This window comes from Lathyrus oleraceus, chromosome 2 (genome assembly GCF_024323335.1).
Source record: "Lathyrus oleraceus cultivar Zhongwan6 chromosome 2, CAAS_Psat_ZW6_1.0, whole genome shotgun sequence".
Lineage (NCBI taxonomy): Eukaryota > Viridiplantae > Streptophyta > Magnoliopsida > Fabales > Fabaceae > Lathyrus > Lathyrus oleraceus.
Genome location: NC_066580.1, coordinates 203,990,285 through 204,014,832, shown reverse-complemented (window position 1 = coordinate 204,014,832; position 24,548 = coordinate 203,990,285). Strand labels below are relative to the sequence as shown.

Genomic DNA, 24,548 nt, shown 5'->3' with positions numbered 1-24,548 from the left:
GGGTTATAGGTATTTGAGTATGGGTTCCCTTGGGTGTAGTTCACTTGCTCAGAGTGGGTTTCGTTTAATAGACTGCATTCTGCAGACTGGTGTCCTTTGGTACCACATATCTCACAATCCGACGAAACTGCGGCTGTAGTGTTCGGGTTTATGCACATATGCTCGACCTTGAGGGCTAATGCGTCCATTTTATCTTGCATCATGTCTATAGAGCTTAGTTCATGCACTCCTCCTTGGGCTTCCTTCTTCTCAACTGTCGCTCGTTCGACTCCCCATGATTGATGGTTTTGAGCCATATCTTCGATGAGGGCACTAGCTTCAGGATAAGGTTTGTTCATCAGAGCACCGCCTGCGGCAGCGTCGATGGTCATCTTAGTGTTATAGTGAAGTCCATTATAGAAGGTCTGAATGATTAACCAATTTTCTAAACCATGATGTGGGCATGCTCTTAACAACTCTTTATATCTCTCCCAAGCTTCGAACAACGATTCTCCTTGGTTCTGGGTAAACCTATTTATATGGTTTCGAAGAACGACGGTCTTACTTGGGGGAAAGTATCTAGCAAGGAATACTCTTCTAAGGTTATCCCAAGTCGTAATGGAATTGGGTGGAAGGGAATCTAACCATGGGCTTTATCACTGAGGGAAAAAGGGAATAATCTTAAACGTATTGCCTCAGGAGAATCTCCATTGGTTTTAAAAGTGTTTGCTAATTGGAGAAAGATTTTTAAATGTTGGTTTGGGTTCTCAGTAGCGAGACCTACGAATTATCTTTGTTGCACTAGTTGCAACAGGGAGGGTTTAAGTTCGAAATTATTAGCTGGGATGGTTGGGTTAACTATACTAGAACTAGGTTCTTCGTTAGATGGTTGGGCGAAGTCCTTAAGAGGTTTTTGGTTTTGATCTTCGGCCATAACTCTCCTAATTCTATGAAAGAATAAACGTGCGCGAGCGTAACGTTCAGGTTCCGCCAGAGGGTATACTAAGCTTCCGGTGCTGCGAGCTTTTCGCATTGACTGGCGGGAAATAACCTAAGTCTAAACGATATAACAACAGGGTAATGAAATTTGACAAAATTCGTTCCCCGACAACGGCGCCAAAAACTTGATGCGTGCTTTTCGCAAGTATACGAACGCGTCAGAGTAATATAAAAGATTGTCGAATCCACAGAGACCAAGTGTCAATCTATCGTTATCTATTGTTATGGTGTTTATCAAAGGTAATCAAAATAGGGTTTTTAGAGTGTGCAATGAAAAGTAAAGTGTTGAATAAAGTTCAATTAATAAAGACAGGCTCGAATGTAATTCACATAATCAATTAATAATCCAAGTACTTGCTAATAGAACTACTTATGGATAGTGTTTCCTACTTTGAAAAGAACCAATTTAATAGGAACTGTCGCTTTCGCGTATTCAAAACCGAGTTGTACTCCCTAATCAAACCCTCTTATTGTCACTTATAAAAAGGCGCGCATTGCGTTAGAGTAGTAAACCTATTTTTAAGAAATATAGTATCTTGACTAAGTTGAAAAGTATTTTAACCTGGATTTCTTAACCAAAATAGGTTCTCACGAACCAAACTCTAAACTTATAAACGCGTCCGAAAATAGTTTTAAATTCTCTTTTCTTCTTAAGTTAAAAACTCCTAATGAACTAAACAAAGCGCTTTCGCTGTATTTGAAGTAGTTAAAAACAATTAAGTTTAAATAGACGTTGGTCGGCTTTCGATCTTACCCAACGAAAATTAAGTGCGGGAAAACTTAAGTTGAAAGTCAAAATAGCCCTTAAGTGTTTCTACGAACAATTGTACGAATTATCGGTTCAATTACAATCCTTACATTCTAACCTTATAGGTTTAGTTAGACATGGTAAAGTAAAGGTGCATTTGAATTTAAATAAAAGTAGTGCGAGTGCGGAAAATAAATAAAAGTAGTGCGAGTGCGGAAAGTAAACAAAAGTAAAGCGAGTGTGGAAAGTAAATAAAAGTAGTGTGAGTGCGGAAAGTAAATAAAAGTAAAGCGAGTGCGGGAAATAAATAAAGTAAAGCGAGTGCGGGAAATAAATAAAGTAAAGCGAATGCGAGAAATAAATAAAGTAAAGCGAGTGCGAGAAATAAATAAAGTAAAGCGAGTGTGAGAAAATAAAATAGATAAAGGCAAAGCGATAAAAACCTGCTCCAATCGGAGGGTTGAGTAAAATGCGAAGCGGAAATGAAAATGGCAGCAAGATTAACTTCCTTCCAAAGTGCTCCAAACTCGATTACAGACTCGATCACACAATTGTGGTAACACCCAAATGCAAAGCGATTACCACTTTAAAATAATGAATATATGCCTAAGTGAAACTAAGTTTGCATCTAAGTTTGCCTCTGCTCTAAGTTTGGATCTTCCTCTGCTCTAAGTTTGGATGATTAAACAAATGAATTCGAGTCTCTATTTATAGGCAAGTAAAATAATGGAAAAGACAAGGATGCCCTTCAGTTTGAAAATGGGAGGGAAAACTTTTCCTCTTGTGGCGCCCGCCATAAGTCCATGGCGCCCACCATAAGGCCAAATTGTGGCGCCTTAGTGGAAGTAGTGGGGAACGTGGCAGTTGAGGGAAGTTGAGCTGTGACACGTCATGACAGGGTCCATGGCGCCAGCCACAGTGGGAGCCACAAGTGTAAAATGCTGAATTTTAGGGGTTTTAGCTCATTTTCACTCCTTTTCTCGATCGGGGCTCCGATTAAAGTAAAAACTTGAAAACAAAGAGAAACATAGTAATAACATAACAAAATGACAATAAAACAACTAAAATGCATGCGAAATCGGAGTCGAAAATACGGTGAATTTCAGTGTCATCACCCCCCTTCCCCAGCCGTCACATCAAAGTCCAGGTTCCACTTGGCAAATCACTTTTCACATATCTTCCACCCTTTCTCCCCAGCTGAAATTTTTTCTCAGTGCTTTGAAAAACAAAAAGAAAAAACAAAAAGCTTGTTAATAAAATACAGAGAGCTTGTTGAAAAAAAAGAATAATCATATTGCATCAGAATCCAACATATGTCATGTATCTATAACATTTCATAACTATCCATTTTTCACAAATAATACATTTCAATCCCCAGCAGCTGTCTTGCATAAAATCTAGTTTGTTCATCCCATATTTTAGTGAAGAATTTCTTTGTGACCTATCTTCACATTTGATTTGTTCTTGGTGGGCAAAGTTTTCGATATTTTTTGTATTTAATTCCCTCCTACCTTGAATGTCCAGAAGTTGTTACTATCCATACATTCATATTTGAGAAGATTAAATAGGGGCAGTTATCATACCCCAAAATTCACCCTATGCTTCACAAAGTTCATCTAGGTCATTAACCCTAATCATCTGCATATCCATTGGTCCAATACAAGAGGACATGCATCATGGATTCAAAACTTTGTGCTTGCACCTATTGGAAGCTAGAGTGTCTCTGCAGCTACAGGTGGCTCAATCAATCGAACCCTAATTGGAGGTAGCGCTTGAGGCTTGTGTATGTCCTTATCATTCGTGATTCAACTTTGGCTTCTTTGTGAAGCAAAACCCTAATTTGGGATCCTCATTTGATCATGGTTTCCATAAACCCTAATTATGTCCCATGCCCTTAGGGATGGCCTGCTAACCCTAATTTCATCATCGTTCCATTGATGCTTGATCCTCTTTCTTGGTCAAGCTTCACCCCACAACTTTTTGTTCATGGCTATTCTTGTTGGTTCCTTGGTGTTGATCCCACGTGTGCATTGTGTGCTTGCGTCCTTTGGTTTGTGCCTAAGTAGATACTTTACTATATCACTTAGTCATCCTCATGCCTAGCCATAGTCATTACCTTTCTTAGCCTATTTTCATTTGGTCATTGTTCATTTCACTTGTTGCTATGACCTTTGGTTCTTGTTTAATGGTCCATTCAAGATTTTTCATGGATTTTTTATATCATATTTCATTCATGGATTTTTGCTTTGATTTTAAGTCAGTTACAAGTTAAGGTCATAGTTGGTTCAAAGTCATATCATTTCAAGGCATGTTCATGTCAATTCAAAACAAATTCATTCATTACTATATCTAATTCATGTAGCTATTACATTACATTTCATTGTTCATTACATGAAAGAGTGCAATTTGGAAACTTTGACCAAATGTTGACTTTGGTCAACCAGTTGACCAAAGTCAATCACCCATTTCCAAACCTAAGTCTCATTTCCTAAACTATCATTCATGATTCATTTCAGGCCATTTTCCAACCATTTTCTTTTTCAATATAATACATGTCCATTCATGTTCATTTTAAACCATTTTTAACCATGGTCATATCAAGTCAAACCATTCACAAACCATTTATAAACTATTTCATATTACATTTCAAGTTCAAAACATAAATCATGCATCTTCAAATTTCAACCATTTCAACCATGCAATGTTACATTAACCAATACAATTACATTTCATATCACATAACCAACTCCATGAACCATACATCTCCAAAATATGGCAAGTCTCAATTACTTTCATTTCAACAATGAACCATTACATAACTTTGTTCTACATTTCCACAAAATCATAATACACAAATATTTCATAATACATGACCATTTCCCAATTGACCATTTCATATATAAACCATACAAATACATACATCCAGTTACAACAACAATTACATATATTAGATTTTTACATTTTTCCAATTCACAAGGTTCATTTCAAAATTTACAACAAAATTCCATAATAGTTCAACATGATCCAATAGCCAAACTTCTAGATCATTAGCAACAATTCCAAGCTAATTTAAAACTAGGAAGATCCCAAGCATCCATAAGCAAAAGGTGCGTCTCCAAACTTGATCACAATCCAAACTCCTTGACCAATACCCTGCCACAAAGCCAACAATTCAGAAATTGTTATAACTTGTTTTCTGCAATGTAAAAAAGAGAACCAATGCAATACAAGATTCAATCACATAAATCATTCATTTCCATAACATCAAGGCTTAGAATACAAGTCATGGTACCATTACAATATATTCAACCTATATCGAACCGTGCATTTAAACATGGCATTCAAAATAGGGCTGCAATGCAAAGTCAGTCATGGCATCATTACTTAGTGCACCAAAGCAAAACAAAGTAATCACTCATAATTAGGTCTTTAATTTACACAAACAATCCACACATAAACACGTTACAGAAACATCATTCAATATGTTACTTCTATGGCAACGCATAACAAAAAATATCATGTAGCAGTTCGAAAACACTAGCCAGCAACGTAACACAATTAATAAGACAACACTCACTATAGCATGGGAATTGACCATACACCAGCATCATAAAACTAACATTTAAGCATTACTAACTGAACTGAGGTTACAACAATTAGAAACTCACTAACCTCTTTCATTCACTACATGATTTTTCACCCTAATACCATTCATTTGACAACTTCAAAACTATCATAATAGCAATACAGTTCAATCATTAATATCAGCCCAAACATTCATTTCTAACAGCTTAACATAATTGTAATGTAAATGCACTTCACTCTTAATAGAAACCACCAACTGATTCACACTCATCTCCAATAAACCTAACTGATTCTTTAACCACCCTTCCAAAAACATCAACAAACCTGAAAACAGAAATTCAACAAACAAAAACTGAAACTCTTCCAACTAACATTCACTAACCGAATTCCAACTAACTTCCCTCTTAACTGTTACTAACAGAATCATTCTCCAACAAAAATAAACTCACTAACCGATTTTGCAACAACGTTCCATAATACTCCTCCAACCTATTCATTTCATACTCTAACAATCCCTCACATAACCATAAGAGAACCCTCAAAAACAACCTTCAATCTCCCTAACCAATTCTTCAACAGTTTCTAACCACTTCAACAATCTATAAAAACTTCAACCAATTAACCTTCAATAAAAACTCATCCTCTCTAACCTCTTCAACGATTATCAACTTCATAATAATTTCCAGTAAGAAAAATCTCAACTTGGATTCACCTCATTCTCTCGGCGATCTTGGGTTTTCTGAATCTCAGACTCCCTCCACTCTCAACATCTCACTCCCCATCTCTTTCAATTTCTCAACACTCATCAATATTATTTTGTTTCCCAAAAGGATCAAAATATGACTAAAGAGTATTTGACTTGTCATCTTTTTCAGAATCAGATTCGTCATCAGAATCATAGCCAATACCCCTTGTCTAATTTCTTCTAACGCCATAAATCACGGAAGCCATCAGACTTCTATTCAGGCTTCTAGCAAGAAATTTCTTGAAAGATTTATCACATTTATTTATGATATCCCCAGAATCTATAGAGGGTTTAGAAAGAATTTTCTTTTCAGGCTCGAGACTCTTACTTTGAGGCACAAAGTTGTTGTTTTCAAAATTAGATTTCCTTCACTCAAACTTGAAAAGTCTTTTTGAAACTTATAGTAAGCTTCTGATCAGATACATAAATCTTTTTCAGATCCTTGTTTTTGTCCAGAAGATTCTGTTTATTTTCCAGAACTTCTGATAAACTAGATTCAAGCTCAGAACAAGATAGCTTAGAAAATACCTCTTCAGAATCTGACTCAGATTGGACCATTTTTGCAGGAGTTTCTATGCAACCCATCAGCGCCATGTTAGCCTGCTCTTCTTCAAAATCATCTTCTAAATACTTTGAATCATCCCATGTATCCATTAGGCCCTTATTCTTTCCTCTGGAGTTCTTCTTAGGCCTTTCTTTCTTTCATTAACTTGGTACATTCATTCTTGAAGTAGCCAGGCTCCTTGTACTAAAAGCACGTGAGTTCTTTGCCAGCTCCAGCCTTCTTGGATCCAGAAGTGGACTCACAATGAGCACTTGTCCTTCTTTTTCCTCTGAATTTGCCTTACCTTTATTCCAGAGTTGATTAACTCATCTGGACAGAAGATATAACTCATCTTCTTCTTCTTATTCCTCTTCAGACTCCTCATCAGTTTCAGCTCAAAGAGCTTTTGTCTTCTCATATCTTCTTAAAGACTTCATAGCAACTGACTTGCTCTTCCTCTTGGGATTATATTCCTCGATCTCAATCTCATGACTTCTTAAAGAATTAACCAGTTCTTCAAAAGAAGTGTTGTTAAAATCCTTTGATAACTTCTGAGAAGTTACCATAGGTATCAAGTGCTTAGGTAGACTTTTGATGATCTTTTTAACATGATCAGTAGTATAATACCCTTTGTCAAGAAGCTTAAGTCTTGTAACAAGAGTCTGAAACCTTGAGAACATGTTCTCAACAATTTCCTCATCCTCCATCTTGAATGCTTCATATTTTTTAGTCAAGGCAACAACCTTGGTTTCTTTGACTTATGTATTCCCTTCATGCATCATCCTCAGAGAGTCAAATATAGATTTAGCGGTATCTCAGTTGGTGATTTTTCATACTCAGTGTATGAAATAGCATTTAGCAAGATGGTTCTTGCTTTGTGATTGAAGCTAGCAGAAATATATTCAAACGCATTGCACATTTGAACATACAATAGAGTCACCATAAGACTTTATTTATTCCCGAAGGAAAGGGAAAACATCGATAAAACCCAGGTGTCATACCCCAAAATTTGCCCGTTGATATTACAAAGCATTTTCCAAGACCCTCTGACTTGATCTGCAAGGCACTGATATTAAATGGACAAAAGCCCAGCTCACAACAGGCCTAATCCAAAGTGGCCCAAAATAGCTTGCTCGCTAGGCGAGCAATTCCTTCGCCTAGCGAATATCTCAGCATGCCACTCGCCCAGCGAAGCATCAGGTCCAGAAAAAGCCCAGACCTAGCTTGCTCGCTAGGCGAGCAATTCCTTCGCCTAGCGAAGCTTGCGAAAATTTGAAGTTTTGGACCTCATTTTAAGCCCATTAGGTCACCACCACTACTACTATAAATACCAGCTCCTCTGCCACGAAAAAGGACACACACAAACAGACGGACGGACGAACACACACACAGACCCAGAGGGAGAAACACTGAAACCCTGCTGATCCAGAGAATTCGGAAGACGGAAACCCTGAAGGCCGCTCACCCGCTCCGAAGCTACCGCCGCCCAACTCAATCCGGCTCGCCAATTCAAGGTTGCAATTCGATTGCAAATAGGTTTGCATCACTATTATCGCTTTATTTTCTTAATTTGTATGTGATATCGCTTTATGTTCTTATTTTGCATGTGGTACCGCTTTAGGTTCTTAATCTGCATGTGATTATCACTTTATGTTCTTATTTTGCATGTGGTACCTCTTTAGGTTCTTAATCTGCATGTGATATCGCTTTGTGTTCTCATTTGGCATGTGGTACCGCTTCATGTTCTTAACTTGTGGATGATTTTATAATTGAATTCATAAACATATTTGAAGTTTTGCATGTGAATTTAAGTGTGCCTGAATATTGTGAATGCTGAACCATGTAATTACGTGTTGGATGCCATAAGCCATGCCGCAGGTTGAGGTCATACTGTTCTCAAATTCCAAACCCGTGGTCGCTCGCTAGCTCATCGCTAGGCGAGCCTGCAGCGAGCCTTCGCTGAGCCTTCGCTAGGCGAAGCAGAGGCGAACGGGACAGTGGCTGTTTTGTCTCTTTGTTGTCCATTTTATGTTCATCTAATCATGATTCTGCATTATTTTTGGCTTAAATTTCTGACTGTTATATTTATTTTATGGGGCAATTTCCAATTGTATTTTGCCTCAATGCTCTAATCCGTGTGTTGCATGATGTAAAGGCTAGCATACTTCCAAAGAAATAACCGGCTAGGCATGCCGCTTTAGGTGTGGACATTCTTGAGGAGATGGCTTTTGGATGACCTAAGTTTAATATGGAGATTCATCTTGAATCACCAAGCTTGATTTTTAATGTATTGATTTCATTGATTTCCTATGGACCTAATTACCTAACTGATTACGGCTATTTAATTAATTGTTGAAATCCGGACTTTAAATAAATGATATCGAACCTCTCTTTATTACCCCACGATTACGTAATACGGTCATGTCCCGCGAATGTAGGGATATCCTTAGCAAAGACCCTTCGGTTAAATCATCATAGTCCCTCGGATGTTGCCTTCGAAAATACGATTTTGTCCCTCGATGACCCTTCGGTGTAGCCTACGGTTAAATGATGATCGTCCCTTCGAATGCTAAGGTATCCTCACTACTGTTGCCTTCAATGACCTATCAATGACCCTACGATGACCCTTCTACATCCCAAGGATAAAACTACTTACTTCTCAATAGTCAGGACAGTTTTACCCTCATAAGGATAGGAAATGCCCGGAAAGACCTCGGACAGGTATAACCTTAATTGCTCAGTCATAACAAAAAAATACTTTTCACACCTCACACCTTTCAAACATCTTTTGGAAAATCATCACTTAGCATACATCCGTACTAGGATCCTTGCCGAGTTATATTTTTCTAAACTACTTTCAAAAACTATACGAGATAACCACTTTGTATACATTCATGCAAGAATCATTACAAAGTTAAATTCTCATTTTTTCACACCTTTCTCAACCACCTTTTTCAAACTAGAAAACATAAATGATTGAGCAATTAAGAGCCCATGGATAACCATGGATACAAAGGGTGCTAATACCTTCCCTTTGTATAAAGTACCTCCCGAACCTAAGAATTTAAAATTAAGGTCTTTCCTGTTCTTTTCCACCTTTCCTTATGGGATAAAAGAAAAGTCGGTGGCGACTCTTGCTAACCGCGACATTGCGATTAAAAATCCAATAAAGTCCAGTTCACCGTATGACAGAACTGGCGACTCCACTGGGGACGCTAAAGAGAGAGGTCCATCTTAAAAAAAAAAAAAAAAAAAAAAAAAAAAATCATTTATGTTTTAAATTGTTCCTTCGTTTAAGGGATTGTCTGAGTGAAAGATCCTACACCCGGATCTAGTGTACCTTAGGTAAGTAGCAATAGATCATCGCGACTATCCGGCGTATACTGGAATGGTTAAAATGATAGCTACGGTTAATGTGACACTTTGGTTGTCCTGATGTTCCTCATGTTACTTGAGGAAAAATTTGGCTTCCGCGTGGTGTCATCAAAGCATTAACCAGACCTTTAGAACCCTAATTGACTCATCCTAGCCATTAGAAAGTAGTGAGATAACTGGCTTCGGTTCCGACTGAGGTTGGTTGATACTCGATACTACACTCTTTGAGATTGGACTCTAGGGAAGCTTCGGTCAACCACTTGGCGTTGCATTGAAGTGGACTTAAAGAAAGGTCGATGATCTGAGATCCTTCTAGAACCCGGTTACTATTCTAGGACAGGTTGAACCAACTAAACTTCAGTGGGGAGGGTACTTACCTATGGAACTCATGCAAGCCTTAAGACCTAGGAATAATTGTTGTGTGACATGCTTGCGCTTACATAACATCATAACATCATGACATCATACTAACCATTTCAAGGACTTAGGAATTTAGCTTTGCACAGGTGAGCAGGTTATGGCTTCCAGGAAGACTATCCGGATCAATCTTGTAGAAATCTCTCCTCAACTCAAGGATTTGGTGTCAGAACTCCCCGATCATGCTCAGTTCAACAAGAAACATGGTCATCTTCTCCACTTAGCTACCACTGGTTTCAAAGAAGATATGATGAGAGTCCTATTCCAGTTCGATCCTAAACATCATTGCTTCACTTTCCCAGACTATCAGTTGGTACCCACATTAGAAGAATTCTCCCAGCTGCTGGGGATACCTATCCTTGATCAAATACCTTTCAGTGGTCTGGAAAAGATTCTGAAGTCTGAAGAAGTTGCCGCAGCTTTACACATGACAAAGCCTGACATTGAGACCAATTGGGTAACGAGGAGTGGAATGAAAGGTTTGCTTGCCAAATTTCTGATAAGTAAGGCCCGAGAATTCCTAAAAGTTATGAATGTCCATGCTTTTGAAGATGTTCTAGCATTGCTAATCTATGGTTTGGTGCTATTCCCTAATCCGGACCAATTCATAGACATGAATGCTATTCAGATATTCCTCACTCATAACCCTGTGCCTACCTTGCTTGGAGACATCTTGCATTCCCTTCACACTCGTACTATGAAGAAGCAAGGGACTCTCATGTGCTGCGTACCTTTGTTGTCTAGGTGGTTTATTTCGCACCTTCCTCAATCAATCTTGAAGAATGATCAAAATCTGAAATGGTCCCAAAGGATAATGGCACTCTCCCATTTAGACATCCGTTGGTGTTCTAACCTCAGAGAAAATGTTATCATCATCGACCGTTGTGGGGAATTCCCTAATGTACCCCTCATGGGGATAAGAGGAGGTATTACTTATAATCCTACCTTAGCCCTACGTCAGTTTGGGTATGCTCGGAGGGATGGTCCGCATGAAATGATTATTCAAGGTATAGTGTTTGACTATGACGATGACTCTCAAGGTCTCCGCCAAAGGTTTGTACGAGCCTGGGGCATGGTGAAAAGAAGAAATTTAGGAAAGAAAAATTCTATTCCTATGGAGCCTTATCTCAGATGGGTACGCGCCAGAGCTCGCGAACTTGTCATGCCATATCTTGCAGGCGGACTATTGATTGTTGAATCAGAGGTCGAAGGAGGTACTTCCCAGATCATTCCTTATCCAGATATGCCTACTGATGTTGAGGAATTGAAAAGATCCTGGACCCAGTTGAGAGAGGAGAGAGATACTTTTGAAGCTCAGTTCAATGCAGAAAGGAAGAAAGTACTAGAGCTCACCAGTCAGCTTAACGAGGAACGAAGACTCAATGCATATCTTCGCCCAAAAAGAAGTCGCCCTTGGGAGACTTGAGCTTTCATTGTATTTTATTATTATGCCTTTTGTAATGAACATTGATCAAAAAAATTTAGCAATAAACATTTCTCCCTTGCTGGTGATTTACGCAAAGTTAAATTCCAAAAGTCCTTGAAAACATTTCATGCATTGCATCGCATAACATAACATTGCATAACAGGTATTCCAAAGGACCATATTCTCACGGTCTGCCTCTTAAACAGAAAAATGGATCTCGAACAGACTGTCAAAGATCTCCAGACTCAGAATGCTCAATTCAAGGAGATGATGCTAAGCTTATCCAAGGGGCAGGAAGAACTGAAGGCTCTTTTGGCCGAAAAGAAGAAAGACAAGAAAGCTGTGAGCTTCATTAACCCGGGAAGAAGGCGTAAAGGACAGGCTACGGGAATCAAATTTGGAATCCCGAATGGTCCAGAAGAGGGGGCGGAGAATGATTCAGAGGAGGAGAATGCTGATTTCTCTAACCCTGAGGATGATGATGAAGAGTATGAGAATGAGCAATACTCTCCAAGAGATGATAAGTATAAATTACTGAAGGAACGCATGCTAGCCATGGAGGGTCAGCAGACACCTGGTCTGGATTTCGAAAGCTTGGGTCTGGTCTCCGATGTGACCATTCCTCGCAAATTCAAAATCCCCACTTTCACTAAGTACGACGGTGCGTCTTGTCCTCAGATGCATCTAAGGGCTTATGTGAGAAAGATCCAGCCGCATACCACTGATAAGAAACTGTGGATCCATTTTTTCCAAGAAAGTTTGTCTGGCACTCAGTTGGAATGGTATTATCAGCTCGAGAGCTCTGACATCCGCACCTGGACTGATTTAGCAACGGCTTTCTATAAGCAGTACCAGTACAATTCTGAATTAGCACCTACTCGGCTACAGTTGCAGAATATGGCTATGGGATCTAAAGAAAGCTTCAAAGAGTATGCTCAGAAATGGAGAGATTTGGCTGGCAGGGTCAAACCCCCTATGACTGACCGAGAATTAGTAGACCTGTTCATGGGTACCCTGACTGGCCCATTTTACAGCCACCTACTGGGGAGTTCTTCATCAGGTTTCACTGAACTTATACTGACAGGTGAACGGGTGGAGAGCGGCATCCGAAGTGGAAAGTTACCGGCAGCTACTTCTACAAGCAGCAAAAAGTCCTACCATGGGAAGAATGAATCGAATGCTGTGTATGGTCAGAAGAATCATAATAAGAAAAATGGTGACCATGCCATTGGAGCAGTGACGATCGCAGCCCCGCCGGCTCAAAACTTCCAGCAAAGACAAGACAGACCAAGAAGGCAGTTTACCAAGCTCAATATGACTTTAGCACAAGCACTGCAAAGTATGCTAAAGGTAAACTTAATCACTCTCAGAGGTCCTCCAGCAAATGTCAACACTGCTTCGCCTCGTTATAATCCCAATGCCAGGTGTGCATATCACTCCGATAGCCCCGGGCATGATACAAACGATTGTTGGTTGTTAAAGAATAAAATTCAGGACATGATCGACGCTGGGGAAATTGAGTTCGAGCCTCCGGAGACTCCTAATGTCATCACTGCTCCTATGCCTAATCATGACAAGGTTATTAATGCTCTCGATGACGATTCTCTCATTACTACTGTAGCGGACTTGACATCTCCTCTCCCGATCATAAAGAAGAATTTATTGCAAGCTGGTTTATTTCCAGGTTGTACTGAAGATTGCAACCTCTGTATACTCTGGCCCGAGGACTGTTTGAAATTGAAGAATGGTATTCAACGGCTGATGGACGATCGTACAATTCTCTTTGAAAGGGTTTCTAAGACGGAAAACCCTGTTGAAGAAATATTTGTGATTGGAAGGTCCAAAGTTCCAGTGAAGATTACTGCTATCAGAGTACCTGTGAAGATTATCGCCGAGCCCAGAGTAGCTCCCCTGATCATTACTGCACCTGGCCCGATCCCGTATTCCTCAAGCAAAGCTATTCCGTGGAATTATGGCGGTGATGTTTACATCCATGGCGTAAAGCAAGTTGGTGATTCTGCTAATCCTAATGACATTGTTGGGACTAGTAAAGTTACTCGAAGCGGAAGGATCTTCTCTCCAGAGATCTCACCTCCAGTTCCCGAAAACCGAGGAAAGGAATCGGTCAACCCTTCTCAGTCAGAGACACCGACCGAAGCTACTACTGAAGACGTTGCCAAACGAGAAATGGAAGAAGTGCTGAAGATCATTCGCAAGAGTGATTTTGATGTTGTAGAACAGTTGGGGCATACCCCTTCCAAAATCTCGATGTTATCCTTGTTGCTATCTTCTGAATCTCATGCCAATGCCTTGATAAAATTCCTGAAGACTGCCCATGTACCTCAGGAGATCTCCGTCGATCAGTTCGAAAACTATGTTGCTAACCTGACTGTTGACGACGGCCTAGGTTTTTCCAATGCTGACCTGACACCAGCAGGAAAGAACCACAACAAGGCTCTGCATATCTCCATTGAGTGTAAGGGGATCACCTTGTCTCATGTGTTGATCGATAATGGCTCTTCGTTGAATGTGTTACCGAAAGCCGTGCTCGATAAACTTGACTACAAGAGCGTTGAATTGAAGCCTAGTGACATTGTGGTGCGTGCTTACGATGGTGCAAAGAGTGTTGTCCACGGTGAAGTTGTTCTCCCTATCAAGATAGGACCTCAAGTCTTCAACATTACCTTTCATGTAATGAACATTCTCCCCGCCTATTCCTGCTTGCTGGGACGCCCTTGGATTCATGGGGCAGGTGCTGTAGCTTCGTCTCTCCATCAAAAGCTGAGATATCCAATAGAGGGAAAGATTGTCACTGTGTGTGGGGAAGAAGAATACATTGTCAGTAGTGTGCATACCTTCAGATATGTCGAGATGGATGGTGAATTCTTCGAGACTCCGTCTCAGTCATTTGAAGTGGTTCCTCCGCCTAGTCCTGTCCTTAAGCCAACTCCCCTTGTTATTCGAGCTCCTTCTGCCATGGTTTCCCTGAAGGACGCCCAAGCTGTGGTTGAAGATGGTGGCTGTACTGGCTGGGGTCAACTGATCAACATACCCTACAAGTCTGATAAATCTGGTCTGGGATTTAGCTCTGAGAAGGTGGTCAAAGATCAAATCAATGCTGTAGAAGATGCTGACAGTGATTGCGACCTGGATAGCTGGATCTTCCCAACAATTGGCGACGGACTCAATAATTGGAAGGCTGAAGACACTATCCCGATCTCCTTTAGTCAGGAGTAATTGTTATTGTCCATTTAGTATTGCAAATTTTAATTTTTCAATTGAACTTCTTAAAGCATGTGTCTACGCCCGGGGCACAATAGCTAATTTGTTAAGGGTTTTGTCATTTCATAAGCATATTCATATTCAATAAATCAATGGACCTTTTCGCATTCAAATATTGCGCTCTTTATTTTTCCTGTCGTCTTTCAAACAAGCTATGCTTTCTTACGCACACTCACGTAACGAATTGCAGATCCGTATCCACTCTGGATCCTATTGATAATAATTCCGCTACTGTTCATTATGACTTTGAAAATCCAATCTACCAAGCCAAAGATGGAAGTGAGGAAGATTGTGAAGTCCCTGGAGAGCTTGCCAGACTATTACTGCAAGAGGAAAGGACTATACAGTCGCATGAAGAGTCCCTCGAAATTGTAAATCTGGGTACTGAGGTAGACAGAAAAGAAGTCAAAATAGGAGCAGATTTGGAAAACAGTGTAAAAGAAAGATTGATTCAGATGTTGCACGACTATGTAGAGGTTTTCGCCTGGTCTTATGAAGACATGCCCGGGTTGGATACTGATATAGTGGTGCATCGGCTGCCTACGAAGGAAGACTGCCATCCTGTCAAGCAAAAGGTTCGCCGCATGCGTCCTGAAATGTCTGAGAAAATCAAAGCCGAGGTTATGAAACAATTCAATGCCGGTTTCCTAGCCGTTACTTCTTATCCTCAATGGGTGGCTAATGTGGTGCCAGTGCCAAAGAAGGATGGTAAGGTGCGAATGTGCGTAGATTACAGAGATTTGAATAAAGCGAGTCCCAAAGATGACTTTCCACTCCCGCACATTGATGTTCTGGTAGATAACACCGCTCAACACAAAGTGTTCTCATTCATGGATGGATTCTCAGGTTACAACCAGATTAAGATGGCGCCTGAGGACATGGAGAAAACTACGTTTGTGACGCAATGGGGCACGTTCTGTTATAAAGTAATGCCATTTGGTTTAAAGAATGCAGAGGCAACGTACCAGCGTGCTATGGTGGTTTTGTTCCATGATATGATTCATCATGAGATAGAAGTATATGTGGATGACATGATAGCTAGGTCTCATACTGAAGAAGAACATCTCGATCATTTATACAAACTGTTCGAGAGGTTGAAGAAGTACAAGTTGAGATTGAATCCAAACAAATGCACTTTTGGAGTAAGATCCGGTAAACTCTTGGGCTTTATTGTCAGCGGTAAAGGAATTGAGGTTGACCCGGCTAAAGTGAGAGCTATTCAAGAAATGCCAGTTCCCCGTACGGAGAAAGAAGTTAGAGGTTTCTTGGGACGCCTGAACTACATTGCTCGATTTATCTCCCACTTGACCGCTACTTGCAAACCCATCTTCAAGCTACTGAGGAAAAATCAAGAGATGATATGGAATGAGGAATGTCAAGAAGCTTTTGACAAAATCAAGAAATATCTCCAAGAACCTCCAATTCTGGTACCGCCCGTTGAAGGAAGACCTCTAATCATGTATTTGACCGTGTTAGAAAATTCAATGGGGTGTGTGTTGGGGCAACATGAAGAGTCTGGTCGAAAAGAGCATGCCATATACTACCTGAGCAAAAAGTTCACCGACTGTGAAACAAGATACTCACTGCTCGAGAGAACTTGTTGTGCTTTGGCCTGGGCTGCTCGCCGACTAAGACAGTATATGTTGAATCATACCACTTTGTTGATTTCTAGGATGGATCCCATCAAATACATGTTCGAGAAGCCTGCCCTCTCCGGAAGAATAGCGAGATGGCAGATGATCTTAACAGAGTACGATATCCAGTATACTACCCAGAAAGCAATCAAAGGAAGCGTGCTAGCTGATTATCTGGCTCATCAAGCGGTGGACAATTACCAATCTATGAATTTTGAGTTTCCAGATGAGGATGTCATGCTTGTCACTGATTATGAAAAACCTAGACTGGATGAAGGACCCGAATGGGGATCCCGATGGACTATGGTTTTTGATGGGTCTTCTAATGCATTGGGCAATGGTGTTGGTGTGGTAATCATTTCTCCCGAGGGTTACCATACGCCTTTCACTGCTAGACTATGTTTTCATTGTACCAATAATATGGCTGAGTATGAAGCATGTATTTTGGGACTCAAGGCTGCTATAGACCGGCGGGTCAGATTTTTGAGTGTGTACGGAGACTCAACATTAGTAATCAGTCAGATCAAAGGAGAATGGGACACTAAGCATCCGAATCTCATCCCTTACCGAGAACGGGTGATGACATTAATCCCATACTTTGAAGAGATAACATTCGAACATATCCCACGAGAAGAGAACCAGTTGGCAGACGCATTAGCTACCATGTCATCTATGTTCAGAGTCAGATGGGACAATGAAGCTCCCAGGATCACCATTGGACGGTTAGATGAACCAGCATACTGTTATGAACTTAACACTGAGAAGGTACCGGAGAAACCTTGGTTCCACGACGTAAGGAGATATTTAGAAGCTCAGGAATACCCTGAAGGGGCATCCATCAATGACAGAAAATTCCTGAGGAAGTTCTCCGCTAAATTCTTTCTGAGTAATGGAGTGTTATACAAACGTAATCATGACTCGACTCTGCTTCGCTGTGTGGATAAAACGGAAGCGGAAAAGATTATGGAAGACATGCATGACGGTATTTTTGGGACTCATTCTAATGGACATACAATGGCTAAGAAGATTCTGAGATCAGGGTATTATTGGTCTACCATGGAAACCGATTGCCACCATCACTCCAGAACCTGTCACAAGTGCCAGATCTATGCGGACAAAGTACATATGCCTCCTGCTCCATTGAACGTGTTAACAGCTCCTTGGCCCTTTGCAATGTGGGTCATCGATATGATTGGAGAGATTAAACCCACGGCTTCTAATGGACATCACTTCATTCTTGTCGCTATTGATTACTTTACGAAGTGGGTAGAGGCAGCCTCATTCGCTTCTGTCACCAAGAATGTGGTGGCACGGTTCGTCAAGAATAGCCTTATTTGTCGGTATGGCATCCCTGAAAGGATTATCACTGACAATGGTACTAATTTGAACAACAAGATGATTACTGAACTCTGCACGCAGTTCAAAATTAAGCACCATAACTCTTCTCCGTACCGGCCAAAGATGAATGGCGCCGTGGAGGCTGCTAATAAGAACATTAAGAAGATCATGCAAAAGATGACAGTAACGTACAAAGACTGGCACGAGATGTTACCATTTGCTCTCCATGGTTATCGCACTTCAGTACGCACTTCGACAGGGGCAACTCCTTTCTCTTTAGTCTACGGAACGGAAGCTGTTTTACCAGTGGAAGTCCAGATTCCCTCTCTAAGAATCATGAAAGAGGCGGGCTTAGATGAAGATGAATGGATTCAGACTCGACTCGATCAGATAAACTTGATTGACGAGAAGAGACTGGCGGCTGTTTGTCACGGGCAGATATATCAGAAGCGCATGACCCAGGCATTTAACAAAAGAGTCAAGAGACAGGTGTATCAAGTTGGCGACTTGGTGATCAAGCGTATCATTCTACCACAAGGGGATCCCAGAGGCAAGTGGACTCCCACATACGAAGGGCCATTTGTGGTTAAGAAGGTATTCTCTGGTGGAGCCATGATACTTGCTACAATGGATGGCGAAGACTTCCCGCATCCTGTGAACGCGGACATAGTTAAAAAATACTACGCATAACAGAGACCCGCTAGGTCGACGTACCTAGGCAAAAGTAAGGGCATCCCGGCGAACCAAAAGGGTTCGGGCAAAAATTAGGGATAAACATATAAAAATGTACACCCGGCAAGTCGAAAACCTGGAAAGGCGGCTTGGGCAAAAACGGGTATCCTGGTGGACTGAAAACCTGAAAAGGCGGTCCAGGCAAAAATTAGGGATTCAAGCGTATGACTATGTCCCGTTCTCTGTCAGCTTCAACCAAGTTCAAGGGACTGAACAAGCCAATCACTTCTATCCGACAGCAGGAGATGAGATGCTTGAAGACATAATGACAGTGGTGGAATTAAAATCAATAGGACTTTCTCTGCATAGCTTTCTCTTTGTGTTCTTGACAATTTCCTCTTACTAGGATTTCTGTCTCCTTGTGCACAAATTGCCTGTTTATAGGCCCTCTTTCTAAATCAATACAATTCTGTTTCAAAAAAAAAATGCTTTTGTTTTACTTTCTCTATTTTGTTTGCATAAACGTCCATTGATTTAACTTGAATTGATATATGCATTTGAATATGATCAATGTTTACAAAAATACATGCCTAAAATAGAAATAGCGATTACTACAAGACTTCAGGACCAAGGAGAAGGTCTAACCATGCTTTCCAATGAATCCGTTGCTAATTCGATTCCCCGGCTAAGCCAGTTATTCCCCAGAAGAAAGGGACATCACCAGACTGGTCATCTCTTCTACCCCAACCAGGCTCTGTTGAGTGTTTCCATCGTCAGACAGAAATCAAGTATCCCCCAGCTGAGACAGGGTCATCAATACAAATATCTCCGACCCGAAGACTGAGATTTGTTTCCCCAGTAGAGTCCCCTGGAAGAACGTTTCAGACACATAGTGCATTCATTACATCACTTCACATCACATACCTACATACAATTTTCATTCCGCATCATATACATTACATCATTTCATAACATATACATGCATACAAAGCTCGCATTCATTCCAGACGCATAATTCACTCATTACATCGTTTCACAGCACACGCATGCATACAACATTTGCATCTCATGCATCATGACATGGCATGAAGCTAACTTTACTTTTCAGGTTAATTATCCTCTTGATACAACCAACACAAAGGTCCATTCAGACGGACATCTTTATCAATTACACTCAAGATTTAACTATAACCCTCAGACACTGCCTAGCATACGCCCATCCCAGACATTTATTGCAAATACAGCATATACAAATACTATCAGATATAGCCTAGCGTACGGTTCATCCTGATTCATCTCAACATATGACTCTTTCAACTCAGATACGATCTAGCGTACGATCCATTCTGACCTTCAACAACTCAGATACGATCTAGCATACGATCCATTCTGACCTTCAACAACTCAGATACGATCTAGCGTACGATCCATTCTGACCTTCAATAACTCAAATACAGTCTAATGTACGACCAAGTTAGACCGTCAAGTCCTCGGACAACTCAGATACAGTCTAATGTACGACCAAGTTAGACCTTTATCTTCTCAGGTGCTACCTTCGGACAGGTACATTCCTGAATGGTAGTCTGGTATACGGCTACTCCCTTGCTCAGGTGCTACCTTCGGACAGGTACATTCCTGAATGGTAGTCTGGTATACGGCTACTTCCCTTGCTCAGGTGCTACCTTCGGACAGGTACATTCCTGAATGGTAGTCTGGTATACGGCTACTCCCTTGCTCAGGTGCTACCTTCGGACAGGTACATTCCTGAATGGTAGTCTGGTATACGGCTACTTCCCTTGCTCAGGTGCTACCTTCGGACAGGTACATTCCTGAATGGTAGTCTGGTATACGGCTACTCCCTTGCTCAAGTGCTACCTTCGGACAGGTACATTCCTGAATGGTAGTCTGGTATACGGCTACTCCCCTTGCTCAGGTGCTACCTTCGGACAGGTACATTCCTGAATGGTAGTCTGGTATACGGCTACTCCCCTTTCTCAGGTGCTACCTTCGGACAGGTACATTTCTGAATGGTAGTCTGGTATACGACTACTCCCTCTTCAAGCAGATTCAGCCTGATGGACGGCTCAGTCTGCTCAGATACGGTCTAATGTACGACCCAATTAGACCTTCGTCTCCTCAGATGCTACTTAGTGTACGGTACATTTCTGAGGTGTAGTCTAGTGTACGACTACCCCCTTTTCTCATCAGATTCAGCCTAATGGACGGCTCATCCTGCAACTCCCATACAGTCTATCATAAGACCCATTTGGATCTTCAACTCAGAGACGATCTAGCGTACGATTCGTTCTGATCTTTCATCCCCATCAAAGTCATCCGCCTAACGAACAGCTCACTCTGATACTCAGATATGGTCCAGTGTATGATCCATTCTGATCCCTTATCCCCAGCAGTGTATAACATACTCTGACTCCCCAGCGAAGTCAACAGCATGATGGATGATTCACTATACGGTCTGATATACGACCCGGTGTGACACCCATGTCTCCAGATATCGTCTAACGTACGACACAATCTGGAAATCTCCTCATCAGGTTTCCTGGATGGCACCTCTAAGCCCATCTCCATCAAGACTAGCTCCTAATGGACAAGCGCAAATTTTCGGGGCATTATAGTGTTCAATAATCTTTCACCTCCAGACCACGAACGACACATACCATTCTACTCTCTCGGTGCAAGAATATTGAACAGGGGCAGCTGTCATACCCCAAAATTTCCCCGTTGATATTACAAAGCATTTTCCAAGACCCTCTGACTTGATCTGCAAGGCACTGATATTAAATGGACAAAAGCCCAGCTCACAACAGGCCTAATCCAAAGTGGCCCAAAATAGCTTGCTCGCTAGGCGAGCAATTCCTTCGCCTAGCGAATATCTCAGCATGCCACTCGCCCAGCGAAGCATCAGGTCCAGAAAAAGCCCAGACCTAGCTTGCTCGCTAGGCGAGCAATTCCTTCGCCTAGCGAAGCTTGCGAAAATTTGAAGTTTTGGACCTCATTTTAAGCCCATTAGGTCACCACCACTACTACTATAAATACCAGCTCCTCTGCCACGAAAAAGGACACACACAAACAGACGGACGGACGAACACACACACAGACCCAGAGGGAGAAACACTGAAACCCTGCTGATCCAGAGAATTCGGAAGACGGAAACCCTGAAGGCCGCTCACCCGCTCCGAAGCTACCGCCGCCCAACTCAATCCGGCTCGCCAATTCAAGGTTGCAATTCGATTGCAAACAGGTTTGCATCACTATTATCGCTTTATTTTCTTAATTTGTATGTGATATCGCTTTATGTTCTTATTTTGCATGTGGTACCGCTTTAGGTTCTTAATCTGCATGTGATTATCACTTTATGTTCTTATTTTGCATGTGGTACCTCTTTAGGTTCTTAATCTGCATGTGATATCGCTTTGTGTTCTCATTTGGCATGTGGTACCGCTTCATGTTCTTAACTTGTGGATGATTTTATAATTGAATTCATAAACATATTTGAAGTTTTGCATGTGAATTTAAGTGTGCCTGAATATTGTGAATGCTGAACCATGTAATTACGTGTTGGATGCCATAAGCCATGCCGCAGGTTGAGGTCATATTGTTCTCAAATTCCAAACCCGTGGTCGCTCGCTAGCTCATCGCTAGGCGAGCCTGCAGCGAGCCTTCGCTGAGCCTTCGCTAGGCGAAGCAGAGGCGAACGGGACAGTGGCTGTTTTGTCTCTTTGTTGTCCATTTTATGTTCATCTAATCATGATTCTGCATTATTTGGCTTAAATTTCTGACTGTTATATTTATTTTATGGGGCAATTTCCAATTGTATTTTGCCTCAATGCTCTAATCCGTGTGTTGCATGATGTAAAGGCTAGCATACTTCCAAAGAAATAACCGGCTAGGCATGCCGCTTTAGGTGTGGACATTCTTGAGGAGATGGCTTTTGGATGACCTAAGTTTAATATGGAGATTCATCTTGAATCACCAAGCTTGATTTTTAATGTATTGATTTCATTGATTTTCTATGGACCTAATTACCTAACTGATTACGGCTATTTAATTAATTGTTAAAATCCGGACTTTAAATAAATGATATCGGACCTCTCTTTATTACCCCACGATTACGTAATACGGTCATGTCCCGCGAATGTAGGGATATCCTTAGCAAAGACCCTTCGGTTAAATCATCATAGTCCCTCGGATGTTGCCTTCGAAAATACGATTTTGTCCCTCGATGACCCTTCGGTGTAGCCTACGGTTAAATGATGATCGTCCCTTCGAATGCTAAGGTATCCTCACTACTGTTGCCTTCAATGACCTATCAATGACCCTACGATGACCCTTCTACATCCCAAGGATAAAACTACTTACTTCTCAATAGTCAGGACAGTTTTACCCTCATAAGGATAGGAAATGCCCGGAAAGACCTCGGACAGGTATAACCTTAATTGCTCAGTCATAACAAAAAAATACTTTTCACACCTCACACCTTTCAAACATCTTTTGGAAAATCATCACTTAGCATACATCCGTACTAGGATCCTTGCCGAGTTATATTTTTCTAAACTACTTTCAAAAACTATACGAGATAACCACTTTGTATACATTCATGCAAGAATCATTACAAAGTTAAATTCTCATTTTTTCACACCTTTCTCAACCACCTTTTTCAAACTAGAAAACATAAATGATTGAGCAATTAAGAGCCCATGGATAACCATGGATACAAAGGGTGTTAATACCTTCCCTTTGTATAAAGTACCTCCCGAACCTAAGAATTTAAAATTAAGGTCTTTCCTGTTCTTTTCCACCTTTCCTTATGGGATAAAAGAAAAGTCGGTGGCGACTCTTGCTAACCGCGACATTGCGATTAAAAATCCAATAAAGTCCAGTTCACCGTATGACACCAGGGGAGAGAGAAAATAGATAAGGAATTCGGTTATGCAAGGGGAAGGTATTAGCACCCCTAACATCCGTTGTACTCAACGGGAACCGTTTTGATTGTTCTTTGGTTGGATGGGGGTTACATCTAAGAATTAATTGCAAAAGAATAAAGGGAAAGGAAAAGAAAAAGTAAAGTGCTCAGAGAGGATTAGGGCCCTCATGCCTACATATCCTTATAGTGAAATAAGGAATTCAGAACTCCGTAGTTCATAGAACTAAAGGTGGGAGATGAAATGAGAGTGATAACAAATATGGTTTAAACCAAAGGATTATATTGTTTGACTCCAAAAAAGGATGAAATTTGAACCCAAGAGGAAAACTGGCATGAGTCATATGTGGGGAGCCTGAGGCATGTAACCACTATATATGTTCTGGCCGAAAACAAAGGGAATTAAGTATTTGGCTATAAGGCAAACATCTCTCGGTCCCAAAAGCAGACACGTGATAGAGCTCAAAGAAATAGTGTATTTGGCTCAAAGAGAGAGTATATCACATGAGGTGAAGGAACATAGAAGATATTGAATGAATATAGTGAATAGTGAATGACGAAAATGAATGGTAGAATAGAGAAAAGTAACCAAAGTCAAAGAAATGAAGGATTTGGTAAAAGTGACTGAAGGAGAATAATTTGGAACCAAAGATAAAGGTATATTGGAATCCATAAGAGAAAGGGTATTTGGTATGAACCAATATGTGGGGGGCCTGAGGCATCATACCACTATATATGGTTGGGCCGAAAACAAGGAATTAAGTGTTTGGCATCAAGGCAAACATCTCTTGGTACAAAGGTGGACAATTGTCCTAAAAGGGTATATATGGAAATCCCAAAAAAATGGTATTTGGTTCCAAAGAAA

The 24,548-nt window shown here is 40.9% G+C and overlaps 1 non-coding gene across 1 annotated transcript; it reads left to right on the top strand.

Annotated features, from left to right (window-relative positions):
• The first annotated feature begins 426 nt into the window (after window positions 1-426).
• LOC127123999 (small nucleolar RNA R71) lies at window positions 427-533 on the top strand. The gene has a single exon (XR_007803644.1). It is a non-coding gene; the product is annotated as a small nucleolar RNA R71 (small nucleolar RNA).
• Window positions 534-24,548: the final 24,015 nt, after the last annotated feature.